Consider the following 22,586-nt stretch of genomic DNA (forward strand, 5'->3'; position numbering starts at 1 on the left):
GGACTTAAATGAAGGCAAACCAACTTATTTTGTTAATCCAGTGTGATATTCAAGTATGTTAAGTCATTTATATGTATCTTATTGGTGGTCCTAAATTCGTATAGCTTAATCCTTATCAAAGTATTCAATTACAGTGATCTAAGGCAACTGCAGCCCTAATGGGAGATAGAGACTAGTGGTTTAACTTGCTTATTCACATTGCCTTCCAACCTCTACTCAATTTCCCAGCTTTCCAAATCAAACCCAAGAGATACAAGGCTATCTACTGTAGGCACAGATCCCACTTATATTTCATTTTTTTCCAGCTGTACAGTCATACACAACCCTGTTAAGTTCCTAATAAATGGTTTCTTTTTTCCCCCGGTCAGATCTTGTGGACCGATCGGTTTGCTAAATAGGTTCTCAACTGCTCTTCTTCAAATGAATGCAGTCTGACTCTTCAGAATTGTTAAAAGGTCAGTCCATTACAACCTCTCTTCAGGTTTAGGCTATTCTCTTGCAAAACCAGCTTGGTAAATTGGTCTGAGTAAACCAGCATGCAGGACTACATCCATATCTGTGGGTATGAGCCACTATTCTATGAAGAAACGGTCACACAGCACCTGCCTACAGCTCCACCCTGTCTCCAGAAGCAGCAAATTACGTCCAGTTTTCAGACAATGCCATATGTAGAACATGTTCACAGAAAAAATCCCCATCATCACTAATTTTTGACTCACAGACTTCCTCAGTCACTGCCTGGTCACTCCGTGCTTTGTAGTCCACAATGCACTTACTTTCACAAATGCTTCTTAACCTCATGTTTGTTTATTTGTTTGTTTGCTTTTTTCATCTACAATACTTTAATGTTATACAGTGAAAAAGGAAATTTTAAAGGACCTTTAAAGAACTGGATAGGCAGATTCCATAGGTAATGAAGAAGCAAAGACTTAGCTTCATTTGATCTTGGAAAACTGCAATTTGAAAATACATTTGTTTTCAAAATGAAGACTTCCAATAAAAGGCTTTATATACAAGGATAATATTTCTTGGTCAGAGCAAAAGCACACAATTTGCTGAGTTGGTTACATCAGTTCTGAAAGAAAAACCCTACTTTTGCAGATAGGAAGGAATTCAAAGTTCTCATGCTGTGTCCCTTCACTAACTGACCTTCATCTGAATATCTGGTCTGAGTCTCCAGCTCTACCCTTGCTAAAGATAATGGTTAACACCACGAAAAGGAAAAACAGTGAAAAAAAAAAAAAAAAGAACTGAAAATATGATATCCTGGTTTAAATAAATAAATAAAATAACATTCCTGGTTAAAAATTAGCAGTTTACCATCAGTCTGAAAAATAAAGACATAATTTTGAACGTTGAGAGGTTTTAGTTTCAAGGCCTGAAAACACCTTAAGAACATGAAGTTTAAAAATTGGGTTTAAATGCTAAGAAAATCCTTAGCAAAGCTAGTGGGAACTAGCATTATCTTCATTTAATTCCCTTGAACTTCAGAAAACTAATAATGGTTCTAAATAATTAGAAACTGTTATTACATTGAAATGCATGATACATACTGATTAGATCATATTACAATGAAAAGAATAATTTGAATTATTTACACAAAAAAACTGAGACAAAAAAGTGAGACAAATTTACAGACCATAAAGACAAAGAAAAGAATTCCTCTAATAGTAACAGCTCATTGCACAAGTTGTTCTCATAAAATATTAGTTATGTCTGAATTGCATCAAGTAAAGAATTTACACAAAAAAATACACATATGTACTTACTGCATTAAAGTCATTTAATGCCTTGGCTATCTCAGTTCAAAGCTCATTTTTAAGCTACTAGATGCAAGCCAATGATTTTTCATTAAATGCAAAATATTCAGTACATTACAAATTATCCAAGACTATGATGTGAAATGCTTTTGTGACAGCAGCTATATTTAATATTCATTGTCAGCTTCTCTGAGGATAGACTAAGAACTAATAAATCCAGAATGTATTACTATTATAATACACTACACAATTTATATTTAGGATTTTATACTAGCCGTAATACTTAGTACAAGGCAGGTACACTGAACACGAAAGATTAGATATACAAAATATATTAAGATATTAAACTAGCTATTAAAACATTCTTGCTACACCACTAGTTTAAATCTGAGGTTTAAATGTGAACACAACCTGGGAGCAACATTTCTGGGTTTTTGGTGACTTTTCTCCTTGTCTGTAACAGCAGAGCTGAACTCCTGGCCCTAGCTTGGTGTGCCGTGGTAACACTGAAGGAAGGGCCATTAAAACCTTCAGACAATTTGATTCATAGCCCAAATAATGCACAAATCCACAATGAAATTGCTAACTTTCCTCTATAGTATCTCTGAGCAATTTTTGTGTGTTTTTATGTGAAGTTGAACCTATAACTGCTTAACCTGTGCTTTGCATGATGCATGTCCACAGTCAACAGTTTACGTAACTGCAGAAACTTTTACAAAACATGACTATAGAACATAAATACTTAAAAAACAAAAACAAAAAAAAAAAACAGCTTCTACATTTCTCCCTGAGTATCTGTGCACTATTGCCTGAGAGATATCAGATACAGCCCCACGCATTTACAGGCTGGTTTCTGAAGCAACGGTATGCAGTCCCATCGCCTGCCTGCAGTCTGCCAGTCCTCTCTCTAACCGTAACATTCGAGCCTGCTGGCTGCTTGCAGATAGCAATCTTGAGTTTCACAGAATTCACAGAATTTTCTAGGTTGGAAGAGACCTCAAGGTCATCGAGTCCAACCTCCAACCTAACGCTAACGCTAACAGCCCTCCACTAAACCATATCCCTAAGCTCTACATCTAAGCGTCTTGTGAAGACTTCCAGGGATGGTGACTCCACCACTTCCCTGGGCAGCCTGTTCCAATGCCTCACAACCCTTTCTGTAAAGAAGTTCTTCCTAACATCCAACCTAAAACTCCCCTGGCTCAACTTAAGCCCATTCCCCCTCGTCCTGTCACCAGGCACGTGGGAGAACAGGCCAACCCCCACCTCGCTACAGCCTCCCTTGAGGTACCTAAAAAGAGCGATAAGGTCGCCCCTGAGCCTCCTCTTCTCCAGGCTGAACAAGCCCAGCTCCCTCAGCCGCTCCTCGTAGGACTTGTTCTCCAGGCCCCTCACCAGCTTCGTCGCCCTTCTCTGCACCCGCTCAAGCACCTCGATGTCCTTCTTGTAGCGAGGGGCCCAAAACTGAACACAGTACTCGAGGTGCGGCCTCACCAGAGCTGAGTACAGGGGGACGATCACCTCCCTAGCCCTGCTGGTCACGCTGTTCCTAATACAAGCCAGGATGCCGTTGGCCTTCTTGGCCACCTGAGCACACTGCTGGCTCATATTCAGCCGACTGTCCACCATCACTCCCAGGTCCTTCTCTGCCTGGCAGCTTTCCAACCATTCCTCTCCCAGCCTGTAGCTCTGCTTGGGGTTATTGCGCCCCAGGTGCAGGACCCGGCACTTGGCCTTGTTAAACTTCATGCAGTTGACCTCAGCCCATCGGTGCAGCCTATCCAGATCCTCCTGCAGAGCTTTCCTACCCTCAAGCAGATCGACACACGCACCTAACTTGGTGTCATCTGCGAACTTACTGAGGGTGCACTCGATGCCCTCGTCCAGATCATCGATGAAGATATTAAAGAGGACCGGCCCCAGCACCGAGCCCTGGGGGACGCCACTAGTGACTGGCCTCCAACTGGACTTGGCTCCATTTACCACGACTCTTTGGGCCCGGCTATCCAGCCAGTTTCTAACCCAACGAAGCGTGCGCCAGTCCAAGCCAAGAGCAGCCAGTTTCTTGAGGAGAATGCTGTGGGAGACGGTGTCAAAAGCCTTGCTGAAGTCAAGGTAGACCACATCCACAGCCTTTCCCTCATCCACCCAGCGCGTCACTCTGTCATAGAAGGAGATCAGGTTCGTCAGGCATGACCTGCCTTTCATAAAGCCATGCTGACTGGGCCTGATCGCCTGCTTCCCCTTCAAGTGCTGCATTCTAACATTCTAAAAGTGCTGTTTCTAACAAGGTTTGTGACTCTAAATGCCTCCACAGAGAAGAGAGATTCTTTTAATGCCTACGCTGAAGAAAAGCTCCTGCACAAACTGAAGCCTCCACAGACGAGCCAGGGAATGCTCCCGGTACTCACAGAAATGCCGCGCTTGTTGGGAAGGCCTCAGCCACCCCTCCGGCCTCCTCTGGAGTTTTGGCCAAAAGCTTCAAGCATGGAGAGCTGCCCAGTTTGTTGGAGGAGCAAAAGGGGAGAGGGGACTGTGAAAAGACAGAAGTATTCATCTGATAGAGGGTGGGAAGGGCATCTTTTTTAAAGCCTTCCTTGCTGAATCCCACTGTCCTCCAAGGCTTAGCCAGCCAGCCCTGCCCTTACCTCTACAGGCCTCAGCAGGTTTCTTGCTCTTCAGCCTTAGCAGCTGCTCCCTTGGCTTTACTCCAGTCACTCTATTTCTTGCCAGTTCCTTATAGAGAATCATACAAGCAGATCACACCCAAATCCTTGCTTCCCTGCCATTTTTCCCACCAAGCAGCAAAGCAGCACATCTATACCCCGTTCTTGAAAGTCATTCTGGCCAAAGCTGGTGAGGGGAGCAGGCATGCTGGGGGAAGGATGGGGTAGTTTCTCAAGGGCTACCAAGGTCATGATAGTATCTATAATTCAATAGGAAAGGTCAAAAAAGACTGAGGAATACAACAGGAAGACTAAGGAATACAAATAATCATATTTGACCCAAATGGGTGATGGATGACGCGTCTCTGGGGAGTCAGAGCGCAGCAGGCCATCTGCAGAGCATGACAGACATGAAGACATTCTCCACCACGTACAGAATGGGAAGACGGAAGAGACGACACAGACCTTCGAGGCATTCATTCCTCCTCAGATTTTGCATTTACCACCCAAGAAACTGCATCAACATTTAATCATGTGTCCTTTGTTTGGCTCGGTTCAGTCCTGGACAATCAGCACATTCATAGCCCTCAGCAATTTAAAGTTGAGTGCCCTCAACACTTGCAGGGGAGGCAAGGGGTTGTGAATACAGCTCTCAAATCCCCACAGAAAAGAAACAGAGCATAAAAGCCACCCATAATTCTGAGGAAATTGGCAATGCTGGCACCAACTTTGTTGTGCTATTGTTGATCCTCCAGCATGTCAAAGTTTAGCTTCAACAGCCTTAGTAAAATTCAATTAAAAAAAGGCAGTCAGCTCAGACACAAATCCAATGGAAACCGGCTCCATTAGCTCTAGTCCTTACGAAAACACTTGTTAAGCAGTAGTTGTAAACTATTTATGTCTCAACAGACCTCTCTTTAAAATGAATAAAATTACTGTTTATCTAAAATGTAAGCAGTCAGCCTGAATCCATTTACACTTGTAAAGTACTCAGATCTCTGAATCGAGTCAATGTACAAATGATCACTAGCAAGTAACAGAAAAGTTTCTATCCTACTCGCAAGAACATAGTATGTGCTTCTACTTATGTCTTTGGCACTTACACGCCTGGAATCTGTTCAGGTTAAAAAAGAAAAAAAACACAACACACACAAAAAAAAAAAAAAGCCACAAGTTGCTTTTTAAACTACGACAGCAGTGTTAGATCTTGCAGAACCGCTGGCACACATCTTAAACTAGTTGGGGGCCATCTCTGCCTTTCCTCAATTTTCCACCTGACATCAAACTGACTTACTTCCCTGGGGGTGCAGATGGCAGGGACTGCTGACAATGAAATGCATAGCAAGATTGGTAAGAAAAATAGTCAGGACAGACCTCTATCAAATACAGTAGAAAAGGTCCTATGAAGGGAGATGAAATCATCCCCAAAATGAAGTAGTTATTTCCTGCTCTCTCATGTCCTTCACAGTTTTCAAGACTTGGAGTGATATGCTATGACAATATGATGTTAGGTTCAGACTAAGAACATTTGTCTTCTCAAAATGGCTTACAAAAGTGGAAGTTTGGAGGTAGGTAGTATGCTCTGGTTTTACAAATAATGACAATAGTACCAAATCCAGAGATTCATGCAGCCCAAGGAAATGCTGCCACCAAAGCACCAAGTTACAAAAAATAAATAAAAAATAAGGCTTACCAACTCACAAGCAAAGCCAACTTGGCACTTGGGCAGGTTATGGCTCAGCGAAATGCCATTCTTTAACATTAGCATACTAGCACTTCTAACGAACACTGGAGCAGAAGAAAGAGGACATCGACTTCTCAAAAAAGTTTGGCTCTTGCAAAACAAAGGTAGCTCGCTCAGTCACCTTCTGAAGCTCTTGCTGATCACCTGGGAATTTGGCAAGGTTTCCCAACTGCTTGTTCTTCTGCTGAACTGCCTACTAAACTAGTAGCTTTTTTCTTTTGCTGTTCTCCTAGTGCAGTACCATTCAGCAAGGGGAACAACATTAGTCCCCCAAAAACAGGGGGCTTAAATTAGAATTTACTTATAAGCGTCATATTTCAAGAGAAGTCAAATCATTCTCCGGCGAAGACAGACTGCCACTACACGAAATCTTGCATGGTTTTTCAACCTCACGTTGAATTTTTGTATGACAAACCTGAGGCTGATAGCCTCTTTCACTGCACAAAATATATAGAACTGGTCATAAGTCTTTAAAGCCCTGATGTATTCCAGTCCATTAGTTTTTATGGTTCAATTTATGTTGTATTACGAGGAACTGTGCTGAACTGCCCGAAAGTACAGATTTGCCAAACTATCCAAAAATAATCTGGAAAGCAAGAAAGTCAGGATACCAGCCAAATCATAAGCAGTATGGGCATTTTGATACCAGTTCAGCTGGTAATAAATTTTTTAAAGCACTGTTAAACCTATCTAGACGAATTTGACTTTAAATCACACTTTCTGCTGAACGCTTAAAGAACTATCGATTTAAAACGAAACAGGCATACTAATACTAATACAGGTTCATGTACTGCATGAATGATGACAACAGACAACTTCCTTTCTTTTAGCTTTGCACACCATACAATTAACCAAGCTATTACATTGCCTTATGGCTATCAAAAGTGATTACCTCTATCAGAAACACAAGCTCTACGTGACTTCTGTAATATGGAAGAATTCGCTAGCAAAGACAGAAGTTTCCAGGAAGTAGAGTTAGTGAGAGAAGACACAGCATCATTACCATCACAACACATCTTCCTAACTTAAAGGAGTGAAACACTGTTAATTTAAGCTTATCTTCTGCAAGTCAAACACATGTTGGGAATTGATATTTGCTTACTTTAAAATTTATGTGATAACTGTAGTATTACCCAAACACGGAGTCATTATACAAGCGAAGAAGATCCTCTCTGATCACTTCCACATGAAACCATGGCAGGTACCAAAGGTTTGAATTATTTCTGCTTCTATTCTATGCAATATTTGATTGAGAATTCTAGGCTCCAGGGCCATCACTGTGCTGCTTTGCATTTCATACATATTCATGGAAGACTCTCTGAGAGTCACTTCCATAACCGACATCTGACAGTCAGTTCTTCCCTGACTTCCAAGGCGTGCAGCCATCCATAACCCCTCCTGAAAACAGGGCAGATTAAAAACAATGTCAAGGACATTCAACAAAACTTGGTTGGAAGGTTGCCTTTTTAATGGTGGCCCAATAGAAAGAATTTCTTTTTTAAAGTAATGAAATAGGGAGAAAAAAACAGCACGCTTTGCAATACTAGAGAAACCGCAGTCAGATGAATTCCATTGGTACCCATGCAACATTTATAAGAAGAGAATCAAACAAAATCAGATACTGGTGAGAGATACAATGCCAGAAATTGCACTTAAAAAGAAAATTAGAAGTAAAAGCTTTACTTAGCTATAAACACCCTTTCCAGAGAAAGGAGAGAATGTGAACAGCTTTGATTAATAAAATACAGTTGTGTTTCTGTCTCCTTTTCCTTTTCTTTTGTTTTGCATTTAAGTGCACACACATCAGAACTGGTGGACACACACAAAGTAACTGAGGTGCACAGCAACAATACAAATGGAAGCAATTACCTGTTTCTAGAAGTTTCAAGTGGGCCTCAAATCAATGTCTCTTTTAAACCAAATACTTTCTTGAAACTCCACCTTTTTCAAGTAGGTTTCAGACTGAGCGTTGACAACTAAGAGACTTCTGCTGACCTAAGGGAAGGGGTGTATTAGAGACCACTGGAGGACTAGTCCATAAACAGAGCATTCCGTAGGATTTTACATAGCTACGCTGTGATACACACAGGTTTTGCACTGCCATTAAAAGCAAGCTGAGAGCAATTTTGTACTAACTAACCAAAGGTAATCAGAATTGAAGAGAACTTAATACAGAATATGTTTGAAAAGGTGTTCTGAAAGAATACTGAACAAAAGAAATTATATCCAATTGTTATTTGTATATTAAACATTTCCTCCTAGCCAGTAATACTTGTGCTATTTTATAAGCACTTTTAGCAAACCTGCTGCAGCGAGATGTTCAAATTCATTCAGATTTAGCATCTTCAGGCCAAGAAAATGGACTTTTAACAAGTCACAAATTAAAGTGTCAAGACCAATCATACAGACTCTTGTTTACAAGATTATTATTTTGTTTTCCTGGTTCATGAAAGTTTGTATTTCTCGGGAAATGCTGTCCTACCATTTTCACCATTAAAAAAAAAAAAGAAAAAAGTTATCATCACCAGGTTTTTGACACCTCATCTTAAATCACAAAATTCTTAGGCTAGGACAGAACCTCTCCTCACACAGGTCTCTAATCTTTCAGATACAATTTCAATAAAGCCAAATGTTTTAAGCTAAGGGATTGGCATCTGGATTTTTAAGAAGTACATCTAATTGTTTATCTCAGAGGGAAGCTGGGGAGGTGACCTTCAAATCATGATGTTTATAGCTGTCATTTTTACTGGGCTCTTTAATTGTATTCAAAGAACTTCCTTAGCATATTCATTTTTCATTCAAAAATAGGAAGTTCCGTAAGTACAAATCCCAATTCACAGGCACAAGATGAACACAGATTTCAGAAAAATCCTTAAGAAAATTAGGCCAGTAACATGTCCTATGTAATGTTTTACGGTAATTCACAGTCTGTCAAAAGACCATATGCTGGCCCCCACTTACATAGAGAACAATTTGCCCACTGCTAGAATCCTTTGAAGTAGCATCATTCTTCCTTGCAGATGTCATTGGTGGATAAAAGTAGGAAGTATCTGAATGGACTTAATCTGCAGTCTATTTTGATCAAAGGAAATGATACCATTTGGACTACATTGAGTCCTGCATCAAGAACTTCATGCCTTTTTTTTTTTTCTGTGAGGCGGTAAACAATTGGAATAAGATGCAAAATAACAAATATACTTTCATGAGCACAAATATGTTAAAGACTAATAATTATATGAGATAATATTTATCTACCAATAAATAAGAACTACTGTGTTCTGTATCAGCTCATACAGCAATGCTCATTAAAGCAATATGTGCCATCACCTCAACGTGACAGCTTCCAGTACTTAAATGGTTAACAGCTGTTACTGGCAGATTTGATTTTCCATCTTTTCTATACAGAGATAAAAGCAATGGAATATCTTGTTTTGATAGGGACTTTGGCTTGTGTTGTTCATATATATAGACAGAAATTATTATACTTTTATTTTAGAGGAGGTGAATCAAAGAAATGCACTTTGCAATTGGCTACGGTGGAGGTAATGTTTATGGCACTATCTTAAAAACATACAAGTGAGTCAGAAACTTTCATTAAAATCTCACTACACAGTAATCCATCTCTAGCAAGCAATCTATTTTTCTTTGAATTGACAGGTAAAAAGACACTGATTTCACTACTGCTACTTGCCTTGCTAAGAGACAGGAGCTATGCTGAAGGTGGAAAACTTTCCATACAGTTTCTTTCAGCTACTGGAACAAAGCTAAACACTCACAAGGGGAGGGTTGTTTTGTATTGTTCTGTTCTCTTTATTTCCAATTCATATATCCAAATCCTACAAGGGGTGAGGCAGTCACTGAGATATCATGATGGGTCAGATTCAATACTTTTGTATGACTGAACTGCAAATTCTTCCTTTTACCAGCTGCTTTTCTTGTCTGTATTTCACAGATTCTTCAGGAAATAAAATATAGAAAAAAGCTATTGTGGCTTCTGATGAACATTTTCCATTTCTTATTATATGAACTTTTAAAAGATTATTGTAAACTGATGTTTTGTTTGCATTCTACAGCACCCCACCAAACCAATCCGTGACTGCTTGGTGCTACAGAAACGCCTGGAACAGTGCCTATGCGTACACTGAAATAACAACTTGAAGTTCTCAAATGATAGCTTCGCTGGTCTCTATTTTTCACCCGGGTTTTTTAAAACATTTAAAATGGTAATTAAGCTTCGCAACATGTTTCTTTCATTCTGGAGGTAGAATTAAGACAGGGCAGTCAAACAAGTCCATAGGAAAGTAAAACTCAATCTCAAAGTCCTTGCATTAATCATACAATCCCAAAGACACTGTGTAACGTTTAATGGTAGTATGTTTAGTTCTGTCAAAGACAAGCCAGGGACTTGCACAGAATAAGCCACAAAACATCCTCTATGTCAATTCTTTCTTAAGGCCTCATTAATTAGCAGGTCAGCAACATGAAAAACCACAATGGTTCCCTCAGTATCCATCGAGGCAGTGCATAGAGCAGACTGATTTTTTTTTTTTCTTTTAAACACAACTGTTATTGCGTTCTAATTCCAAGTACTAACATTTCTTGCATATTTATTTGCTGAGTAGTGGATCTAGATCTGGTATATGATTTTCAAAGAGAAAACGCATGGTTGCATTATCAGGTTTGTAAATTGCCACAACTTCCCTTCAACAAAAGTGGTGCAGCAGTGATATCACCATGAGAAGAGGAAATCACAGGCGACTGTCACATTTTACCCCCACACCTTTTCACCCCATGCTCCATGAGGAAAACACACCTTGCAGTGCAAGATCAACTGCTGGAACAAAAAGCATGATGATGGAAGGGGGCTGAGTGCCTCAGCAGCTACCTCTGAAATCGCTGGGGGCTGAGCCACTCAGCACCATGCAAGATTGAGCCAAAGACATTATCGGGTCAAGATTTCAGGAAAAAGAGTTGCAGCTCTCAGACTTACTGAGGAGTTGCATTGTCTTACTGAAACAGCGAAGAACCTTGGGGAGGCTGAATTTCTGCTGTTACAATTCCTGCTGAGGAGGTCTGAATGACATCAATTAAGAAGAAACTTGGCAGGACGTAATCTGTTAATTTTATGCCATTTACATCCATTCTCAGAGCAATGCCAACTGTCAGCATTTGAACTGTTTAAGTTCTCTTTTCCTCCTTCTGTCTCCGCTGCGCAGGACTGCAAAAGCTTAAGTTGTAAAAGGAAAGCTCGGCAGCCATTGTCACTCCAGGCTTCAGTGGGTCTTTTCCTATGCCAGAAAATGTAACTGGCATCACTGTTATTAAGTTTCAGGAGCACACTATTATTCCCTGTGCATCTGTTATTGCCAGGATTGTTGCAAGCTTGTATGCTGGCTCTCCTCCCTCCTCTGTACCTCATGAATTGCCATACCTCATGGGTGTATCTGCCTGGATGCATTTGCCTCTGCCCTCAAAGATCTCTTACTGCAGCACATAGTGAGTACAACTGCTGAAAATCATGCTAAAACATCAACTACACACCTCACAAAAAAAGGGGTAGCTATAATTTCAATAAATTGAGCTCTCTAAGAGGATCAGTGCAAAATTATTTAGCTTCATTTGCATTTTCTATCTATTTCTGGCAGCTATGCAAAAAGCTGCTTCAGGTATACCTGCAGATAGGAACTAAACAACAAGCATAAATATAATAAAAACCTGAACAAACGTTTCCACAACAGTCATGATCAGCCTAATGTTGGAGCAAAATACCGTATCGGACCTGCATATTATCACCAGTCTGAAAAAGTGCTTGCAGGGATGATGGGCTGTCATCCTCTACCCTCTCCTGATACAGAAAGTGGAAACAGCTGCTACTGGCCAGGGCAACACAGGCAGGCTGATAAACCCTGACCCAACAGGCCATGGGCTTCACCAGTGTAAATTCTGACTTAAGCTTAAAAATGCCCTTTCACTAATCTGATAGTTTGCTTTTTCCTACCTGTAACAGCTAAAAGATAAACTAAGATCAAAATATATGTGGCTTTAAAAACTCCACAAAAATAAATTTCTATTTCCTTCTTCACCGTTGTTATTTCTCAAGATTGTTCATTATTTGCTTCTTCTTGGGTATTTCCTGTTCTTCATCCTAGTTGTTTCTTTTTTCCTGCTTTAACCTTTCTCTCTCCATATTTTTTATTTTCCCCTTCCCTTACTCCACGTTTTTTCCTTTCCCCTCCATGTTCTCCATCCCTCATTTTTTTCCACACACTACTTAACTGATTCTCTTTCATCCTACCAGCAACCACCTATCCTCAGTTGTCTCTTGTTCACCTTCATGGCCACTGATCGAATGTACTCATCAGAAATGCTTAAATTGCACTGATGTTCTCAAACCATTTATACAAACATTATATTTCCTGTCTTCACTCCACATCTCTTATTGTTTTCTTCTCTTTCTCCCTCAATTTAAAAGATGCTTTCCCCGTTACTATCACTACCTTCTTTATCCATTCATTTCTCTGCATTCAGCTAAATTAATGTGTAGCAGACCAGAAGCCCTTGAACTACTGAGACGCTGGGACAGGGGAGGTGGATTTTGAAGGGAAGGATTTACTCCTGTGCCAGTCTCTGTCTTGAACCTATTAAGCCTCTTAAGGCAGTCTCATACTCCGAATTTGCAATCTGTCAGGGTCCTTGTTTCAGTGAGGTGGCTCAGAGAACTGAATAAAAGCTTTGTGGTGAATAAAAAACAAACATACCACTGAGCCCATCTGATTCCACCAATGACACCAGGTATTTGTCCAGTTACCAGTAATTTAAGCCACATACTTCTCTGAAATATTGGCTGAAAATATTCCAGATGCTTAAATACAGGCGCTGATTAAATTCTTGTACTTCTAAAGTGGGAAGTAAAATGGGTTCAGCTCACTGTGTAGGGTGGGTAGAATAAAATTGTCTTCCATTGAGCTTACAGTACCTGGACAACTCTGGCGGACGTCACCGCAAGCAGTTTTCATAAAGGTTGTTAGAGTGAATGAAAAGATACTGGGGCTAATATCAGAAAAGCTTTTATATTGACCTTGTATCAAAGAACTGTGTCCTGTATGATAGAGGGTGTAATAGCTCACACTGAAAAGAAGAAAAATTTATCCCAGGCTTGGTTTTGAAATATTCAAGGTACAAGTGCTTCCGCTTACACACAGGATTCTTGTTACGTTCATTCTGAGCCAGCTCTAAGTACTAGGGAATTAAAAGCTGGGATATCCGGGCAAGGTAGCACTGGGCTTTTCTGCACATTGCAACATTTTCTGTTAACATAATTACTGCTGAAATCTCCTCTTAGCAGCAAGCACAGTCAATACGACGCAGGAGCCAAGGGAAAAGGAAGAACAAGGAAGCCAGACACCTTGGGTCAGTTGGGTGGCCGAGTAAGAAACTGCTAGTGAGAGCAGATCCGAGCAGCCTGTCATCGTTCTCATCTCCAGTGAGTTCCCTTTGGAAGAACGCGGGAGCCGCTCAGAGACTACGCAGCTGCTCCACGCACCCTGCACACACCCTGCACACCTCAGAGCTGGAGGCTCACAGCGCTCACCGGGGCTTCCCGGGGCTCCACTTGCCTCCTTTGTGCCAGGAGGAGAAAGTGTCTCACAGAGATAAAAAGGTGTGTTTTACTGCTCAGAAAATTGAGAAACATTCGAGTCTTGTTTTACTCTTCCTGTAATGACAAATTACACGTTAACTTCTAGAAGGCTAAATTTTATACAGTTCTCTTTCACCGAGACAACCTGTTTGAAACACTGTCAAAATGCATCAATAACTTAACATTATCTCCCCTGCAGGAAGTATCAAGGTGCTCATAGAAAAGCTAGCATTGCAATATAACTTGCAGGTGAGTTAGAAAAAAAATGGCTATTAGGGTATGCTGTTTATAGCACAAAACCTTAATAATTCATCAAACCTTTAGTACAAAGCAGAATTTAACCTGCACTTTGTAGAACAGAGAATTCTTCTCCCATTATTTAGAAGTTCACCGACCTCCATTTTACTAACTAACCAGTCACCACTTCTGGCAAATATAGATTAATTTTCCTAACCATTATAACTTAAATCCAGATACATCCTCACTCATATTTAAGGGAGCATCACAAACAAGGATTTACTTCAGAGTCAATAGAACTATAGTGTTAATCCAATTTCACAGATGCAGTGGACCAATTTATTACTCCAGGGAAAAGTATTTTTTTTCCAGCCTAATGATGATGAACTAAATAAGCAGCAATCTCAATTGCCCATCATCAAAGTGTTTAGCACTAGTAGCTAATTAGTAATATTGACTTGCAACGTCAGACTACAGAAAGATGCGTGTGAAGTAGGAAATGGACTGCGAGCATTTCTCAAGAATATTTCGTAAATATTTAGACTGCCCATAGACACATAACACTTGCAGATAGGGCTTACAGGGGGTTAGGACAGGTAGAAGTCCCATGCATTAACTCCCACACCCTGCAGCACTCTCATCCTTATCATCACAGTGGTATCTCCCAAACAAAAAATTCACATTTCTTGAAAGAACTTACTGGCTAAAAATCAGTATTAGACCTTCCACTTTTTATTAACAAGATGTTTTCTATCAGCCCCATGTGAAATATATCTGCATTCTTCCATCTCCAGTTTGGGTTCCCTCAGTCCCTAGTAACACAATAGTTCCCTCCAAAGGTAAATAAATGACATCACTCGAGACACAGTTTGTTCAAGTAATTTTGTAAGACTGTCACAGCACTTTCCTTTTACTGCAGTCAGATAATATTGGGACGACAGTGAGACAAAACATCAGGGATCTTCTCTTGTACAAAGCAAATTATATGTTTAGTTAACCAGGAGTTTCCTGAATAGGTTAGCTGAAGACAAATCTATTCTAACATGCATCAAAAAAAATTATTTTTTTTTAATTAAATCGATGTGTTAACACAGTGATTATTTTTTCAATTTATCCAAAGATCTCAATTACAGTACGAAGAAAATGGAAAGAAAGATACTGCTGTTGCATTTATTAACATGAGCTATAGAGGAATAAGACTTGAAAACCCAGTGAAAATATTCTGTTCAATACTACAGAGCAGATTTCCTACAAGAAAAGAAGTGATCCGGTGTCTCTGTTCAGATCAACTGTTTAACATTCTTTTGGGAATATATCATAGAGATGTACAGACAGAAAGAACTGCATTACAACAAGCTCTGCTGCAATACCCAGGGTGCATATTGTGATACAAGATTTCTACCAGTGTTTTTAGTCATTAAGTGTCTTCTTATGCAGCTTTTGTAGAGCTTTCTACTGACATGAAGAATATATTATGTAAACTACATTTTGGGGGCAGGGTTGGGGGAAAGGAGGTTGCATATTAGTAGTTTTATGAAGCCTGCAACATTTCTGTGAAGAAGCAGAGTATCTCAGCTACAGCAACAGTTCATTGTGATTCTTTCGTAAAAGCTATCAGTTGACAGCCAGTAGAGTTTGTTAAATGTATGACTCCATAAGATTTCATTAGCACCAAAAATACCAGTCTCCCCAGCTGATGAACTATCCCTGACAATTTATAGATACATTTAGAGTAAGTTTGCTACTACCATATTTTATGCCAAATCTATTTTGTCTCTTACCAAATATAAGCCGAACATCCCATCCAATATTTCTTACCAGTCAGGGCTCTCATTATGCACAGCACTCCTTTGGGATGCTTCTTGTAACCCTGAAAGAAACAAACATGGAATAGATTATGTTCTGGGACTGGGTTTTGATACTACTTCAGATGAGCTGATAATACTGAAAGAATGTATCGGCTGTACTAGGTCCCCATGCAGATTGTGGGCTGCTCTTTACTACAACAAGACTCCTAGTGGTAACATATGCAAATGTGACTATTTTACCCTGTTGTGTGATCACAGGTATCGCTGATGCTCTGTATGTACTACTTGAATGAAGACTGGCTAGTTTTATTCTCATACATTTTTTAAGAAATGTTTATTATGTAGAAATTCGGTGTTTGTATAGAGATACATCACACTGTCCTTTCCTATTGCACTGGGAAGAGGTGTACTACAGCTTCCATTACTAGGATTTATGCCTAAAAACATCATTCTTCCTTAAAAGTTGAAGCCCTGAGTTTTATCGTTGGTGTCTGACCTTGTAAACGTAAGTTCTGTACTTGCCAATAACAGCCCCAAATTTTGTCCCGGTGATTAACTGCACACTTGATTCATAACACTGAGCCAGCTCATTAAACTGGCCCAAAGCTAAACATTTGAAATAGCCCAATCAAACACCTATAAATTACACCTGCAGTTCATCGTGGGTGTAAATCTGGACCACCAAACCCAGAAGCAGGTTCCTGTATGCAGTCTGCCAGAGCAGAGCACAGCCACCCAGATGCCAACAGGGGTCCCACAGCAATGGGACCAACTGCTCGTACACCTCTTCTCATCCGGGAGGGAGCAGGAAAACATTGCTCTGAATATTTAATGCATGGCCTTAGTGCATTTCAAGTACTTATACTCTCACCTTCAACACTCCTTTATTAAATATCTCTTTTCTGGTTTATTTGGTTTCACCTTTACTTTTCAGATGTTTGTGCATGGTTTTTAGCCAACTGAGCTGGCTGCTCTCCATCATTATGCCCACCATTCTTTCTCCTTTGGTTTTTCTCCCTCCAAACTTCAACCACATTTTTGTGTTTGGGGGTTTTTTGAGTGTAAATTCAAAAGCATGCTGCTATTATGTAAGCAAAACCACAGTCTTATTTTTTTAAGTAAAAATTTATGAAATTCCTCCAGAATATATTAATTGTATCTGCCAAGTTACATGTTTTCAATTGTCAGTATATGTAGAGACACAGAGCTTAACCAATATCTAAAAGGCAAAAATCAGTAAACTCCAGGATTCAGTGAAGAAGAGTGAAGTGTTGACACTGGCTTTGGAAGGTTACAGTCCTACGACACAGCAATATATGCTTAAACTGTAACCAGCAAAGAAGCACTCTTTGATTCACACATGATTCACTCCACTGTTGTTATTATTAGGACAAAGCAGTGTTCTCAAAAGATGAGAGAATCTCAGGTCTGTACATTGAATAATAGCACTTCCTAGGTATTTAGCAATGCTGAAAACCTCTCACTTTGCAGACCTATGGAAAAATACAGAAACAGAAACAGTGGTGCTTACTTTAAATTCTTAAATAAAGCTTCTAAGAGATCTTATGTCCTGATACATATCTTCTGGTGGGGGAAAAAAAAAAAAAAAAAAAAAAAAAAAGAAGAAAGACAAAACAGAAAGAGCTAAAAAGGTACACACAGCTGATAGCAAGACTAAACTAAAGCTGAACAGAAACTCTTATTCACAGTACTGTGATGTTCCCATGCTAAAAGGATGAGTCCTATTAAAATGGAACATCAGCATCAAAGAGAACAAGCAGAGGTTATAAGAGGGATGTAGAAAAAAGCAATGCATCTCAAAAGAATTCCTGCCAAGGAGATGCCAGCTGTCTCCACTGCATTTACTGTCTTGTAGCTTAATAAAATATATAGAAATTATTATTTTGCAAAAGAATGATGTTGTAATTAGATGATCCTATCATATGACGCTTTTTTCTTACAACACTGCAAATTTAAAATGTCACATTTATACAGCTAAAAAAGAGAGGGAAAAAGAGAGAATTACAGATTCATGGAAAGACAGAGTACCGCTATTTTCATTCAGAACTCATAAAACCTTACTTCATCCCTCTTCGGTAAGTGTTTTCACTCTTAGATAAACAAGGTAAACTCCGTGTAGAGCATCCTATAGCCTAATCCTGTATTCCTTCTACAATCAAGGCTCCCATCAGCTGCTGTAAATCCTTGACCCTTGTGGGGCAAATACACAACCAGAGTGCCAAGTGCAGAACTGCAGGTATCTGATAGTCATGCCACTATCATCCACAAGTATTAACCAAGAGCTGGAAAGGGGAAAAAAAAAAACATAACCTATGGTCCTCTTTAAAATGGGCTGTAAACAGGTTCAAAACACAGGTTAAAGAGAGAAATAAAATATTTTTCCTCCCTATGTTCCCCCTCGAACATTTTACTTCCATACTGTGCATACACAACCACCAACAACTCCCTGCCTAATTGAGATGTCACATTTCCTCTGCCTGAATAAGGAGTGTTTGCTGCAGAGGCCTGCACCAGAGCGGAACGCCGCCACGCCTGTGCCTGCAGACCAGGTGCTGCACATGGTGTCACAGTGCCATTAGCCAAAATTGCTGTGCTCAGCTGTCATTTGCTCGCAAGTCAGGACACTATGCAGGCAGAATTATTTGTCACCTCCTAGTTTTACAGAGCAATGTAATTTTGAGAAGCAAGAAGGTTCTCTAAAATAGAGCTGAATAGCAAGAAGATGCCACAATAAAATTTTGATTCCAGAAGAATAACAGCAGTGACAAAAACATCCCACCAGTTACAAAAAAAAAAAAAAAAAAAAAAAGTTTTCCCTTGTCTGCCTATCACGAAGGATAAGTAAATGAAGGAATAAGAAAATGACTGGTTTAAGCTCCAAGAGTGTCCCTAGGTTAAAGAGCTCAGCTGTGCGGTTTAGTGTCACATCGTCCTTGGAGCACAGGGCTCAGTGGGAAATTTGCCTTGCACAGGACAGAAACATCCTAACTCATTGTTATCCTTCCCCTCAGCACAGGCTAACAAAGGTCCTCTTTGCCCTGACACTTGGCTCCCCGACTACATCCTTGGCTGTACAGGCAAGTTTACAGCTGCAAACCCACAATGATTAATACCTTCATTTTCGCTCTGATTTTTGCACCCTTAACCATGCCTGAGCACATCACTACCCATCCTAAGTTATATATCCAGGTCAAAGGACCAAAAACCAGATTGCTACTTATGTTTACAGACATGGAGCCTTAACATTCTTTTTGCCTGAAATGTTTTCAAATTACACTGCTTATAGCACAGACCGAACTGGAAAAGAGGACAAGTATTCACAAGCCCACCGCTATTTCAGCTGCAACGGCTGGCCAGGTAAGCCAGAACAACTGGGAAACTAGTGATACAAAAGGAACAGCCCCCTGTACGCTGTCAAAGTCAGTCATGTTCTTTGCAAGGATTTTTTTTAATCTTTGTTTTCCTTATTCCTGAGCAGAGGTCCCAGTATGACTGCTGGGAGCTGGATACTGGTCCCCATTTTTGCACAAGATGTTTCCAGCCATGGTGGCAGCCTTTTATTACTAATGCTGGAGCTCCCTGGCTGACTGTGAGGAGCAAGCTGGTTTCAAAGGGCATCCGTCTGTCTTTCTGGCTCCACAGGATGCTACGCTGGGTTCTCCTGCATATGTGCACACTGTGCAACCCTCTGCTAATTGCCACAAATAACAAGCACTCAAGCGTGACCATCTCGTGCATTCAGCTGTTCATCAGAAAAAGCCCCAAGAAAAAGGAGCAGATCCAGAGAACAAAGAATGGGCTACGGGCCACTGGCAGCTCCAGAAACTGCCAGGCAGGAGCTGGCCTCCCTTCTTCTGGAGATGCATTCAATCACATGTGCTGTGCTGCCTTTGAGATCTCAAAAGCCGCAGAGCAGAGCACAGGGACAGCATTTGGGGAAAAGGGGAGGCAGCAGGGCTGGGGACACCCAAGAAGGGCAGCGATGGAAGAGCAGCGACTGGCTTCTAACACATTGTCTGCTCTTTGTATCCCATCTGCTGGGCACGGTGAATTGATAAATTGTACTTAACACAAAGTCGGGTTTGTTCCTGATGCACAGCCTTTTAAACTTTGCATTCCCTGCTCAATCCCATTTTTTGTTTTGTTGTTGTTTCTCTGGATGCTTGCATCCCGTAACAAGGGAACTGTGAATCTCAGGGATACAGAGAACAGTACTATAACTGAGTGCTCACAAGCTGTTTGGGGTTTCTGAAGAGGTTCTTAAGCAGAAAGCTGCAACACAAATTCCACCTGGGTGCTTCAGCTCTCACGTGCATGCACTACAGCCATGGCCAAAGGTGTCACATTTATTGAGCACACACCACTGGGCCAAAATGCCTTAGATAAGCCACAGGGAATTCATCTACATGCGTCTTTTGAGACATCTAGATGCGTTTCAGCCAGGTCCACAAGTCCCAGTTATACACAACACATCCCAAAACTCCAGGCCAAGATTCCTGGCAGAGAGCAAGGAGTGGCACAAGAGATCAGGCAGAAGGCAGCCCAAGCTTCTGTGCCTGGTGCTGGGCCCGCTGGGCCCAGCAGCACCAGCACAAGTGCCTTCACTGCAGCCAACTCAGGCCAAGGGATGATTAAAAGCATATGAGACCAGGCTTTGGGGACCTGGAGAGAGCACAGGAAGTACAGTTCAGCTGCAAATGCTCCAGTGGGCTTGTGCAACAAGCCTGCCAGCTCAGGCCTGAATACCAGTACATGAAGGCATGTTCAGAGCAGCCACGAGGCCTGCCCATGCCACCTTGCTTGGCTGTGTTAGGTTGCTGCCTAGTTCAGCTCTTCCTCCCTTCTGAAGCCACAGAATTCCTCCCTGTCTCCCCTTTTTCACTCTCCTTTGTTTCTCCCCACCAAGGTCTGTCAGGAGCTCTTTCTGGACATCACTCATTTCTTTCTGGGAAGATCAGCAGGTCCATCCACACAGTTGCCTTCAGCAAAGAGAAAGTAGCTTTTCTCCTTTATTTTCTTGTATTAAACATTTTCCCACTTTGTCTAGGGACCTCAGGCAGGCATTAGTCACACAAGCACAGAGTGTTCCCAGGTGCACCTGAAATCAATGGTGCAGCACAAGGGCTCCCTGCCTCCCACCAGCTGCGGCAGTGGCTCCTCACGCCCGCGGAGCCACATGTAAACCACAGCTGCCTGGTTTACCGATACCCCTCCAACTCCATATCCTCTCCGGCTCCTTCTGAGGCGTACGGCTGCGCTCCCCACCGCCCCGCTGGCTCTCCTGGCGCGCTGCAGCGAGCACCGAGCCGCGGCACCGCCTGCCTGCAGGGCTCAGCCGGCCCCCGGGGCACTGGCGCAGCTGCTCTGGCGCCTCCGCAGCAACACAGAAGCTGTGCCGAGGATTTGAGGGTCTCACTCACAAGCCCCAGCGGCACCTGGAGCTGCAGATCGATGGGTAAGAGCAGCTTTGTGTCTAATAGAAATATGGATTCTTCCTTGCAATGGATTTTTCATCATGTTTGTGTTAGGGTACTAAGTAAAATAGACCAAGCTAGTTTCTTCCCTGTGCCACGGTCTCCAGATCGAGCTGTCCTAGAAAGCCACAGCACAGACACTTGGCTTCAATGTGGTGGATAAGAAGTGCCAATTATGTCTGTGAAAAGGTAACATAACAACTCCATTTCCCAAGCAAAAAGGGGTGGCCTACCTTCTGCAAATACTTCTCGCACTGAAGTTTTTTCTGTGTGTTTCATTTGTTTGCTTTACACCTGTCTCAAAACTCAACAAGGCAGCGGGTTGCACCCTAGCAATGGACATGGCTGGGGAGAAAAAAAAAAAAAAAAAAGAGAGAGAGAAAGAAAAATTAAAGGAAAATGGTTAACAAAGCAAAACAAGTTCAGAAGGAACACATCAGAGGTGTGGAGACACGACCACAGCCCTGACCAAGCACAGAGAAGAGTCATCCCAGGGCTGCCATGTTTGTTTGCTGAAAATAGCACATCCACTAAATATCATTTCTTTCTCTTCCTCCCATGGGAAGAAAAAAGGTGTCAGCAAAGAAAACCTGAGGCATTGAATCCAGTTGTACACACAGCTACTCTACTTTTAAACTTTTTAATTGAGACTTTCTCTTGTACACTCCTACAGCTAGATGAAGAGACCGCTCCAAAAGGGCACCACACAGTTTAATTGACTGACCCAGGGCCAGCTGACCTTTAATCAGCCAATTGCTTGGCCAGCCAATGCTTTTTGCCATCAAAAAAGAGTGATAGTACTGAACTATATTTAGTCACACCGCATTCTCTCACCTACACGTTGTGTTTGGCCACTGAAGGACAGAATAACATAGAGTCCCGACGCTACAAATCCTCCAGCATATTTCCTCCCTGGGATGGAGAACTGCAGTGAATAGCGAAGAGGTTCTTTAACAGAAGGTATTCAGGTATTCCCTATCTACAAAGCACACAAAAATCAGAAAGAAACAGAACTCTTTTTTTTTTTTTTTTTTTTTACCCCCTGAAAATGGTTTATAAGAATAGATTTATGAGAACAAACCCAAGTTTGCTCTAGAAGGGAATATTTCAACCAATGTTCAAGGTACTATTCACTTTGACTTAATAATTTAAGTGCATTCAGCTCTCTGCTTGAAATCAAAATAAAGAAAGAGTGTGAAATATGCTTAGAACTACTTGTGTTTCCCTTATTAACAGC

At 41.2% G+C, this 22,586-nt stretch overlaps 1 long non-coding RNA gene across 1 annotated transcript in view; it reads right to left on the minus strand.

Moving 5' to 3' along the window:
• Window positions 1-22,586, minus strand: part of LOC311443513 — a 136,983-nt gene that overhangs the window by 34,569 nt on the left and 79,828 nt on the right. The window contains exon 3 of the long non-coding RNA XR_014697296.1: window positions 15,865-15,916. This is a non-coding gene — a long non-coding RNA (uncharacterized lncRNA). The remainder of the gene's footprint in view (window positions 1-15,864; window positions 15,917-22,586) is intronic.

This window comes from Aythya ferina (genome assembly GCF_964211825.1).
Source record: "Aythya ferina genome assembly, chromosome: 12".
Taxonomy (NCBI): domain Eukaryota; kingdom Metazoa; phylum Chordata; class Aves; order Anseriformes; family Anatidae; genus Aythya; species Aythya ferina.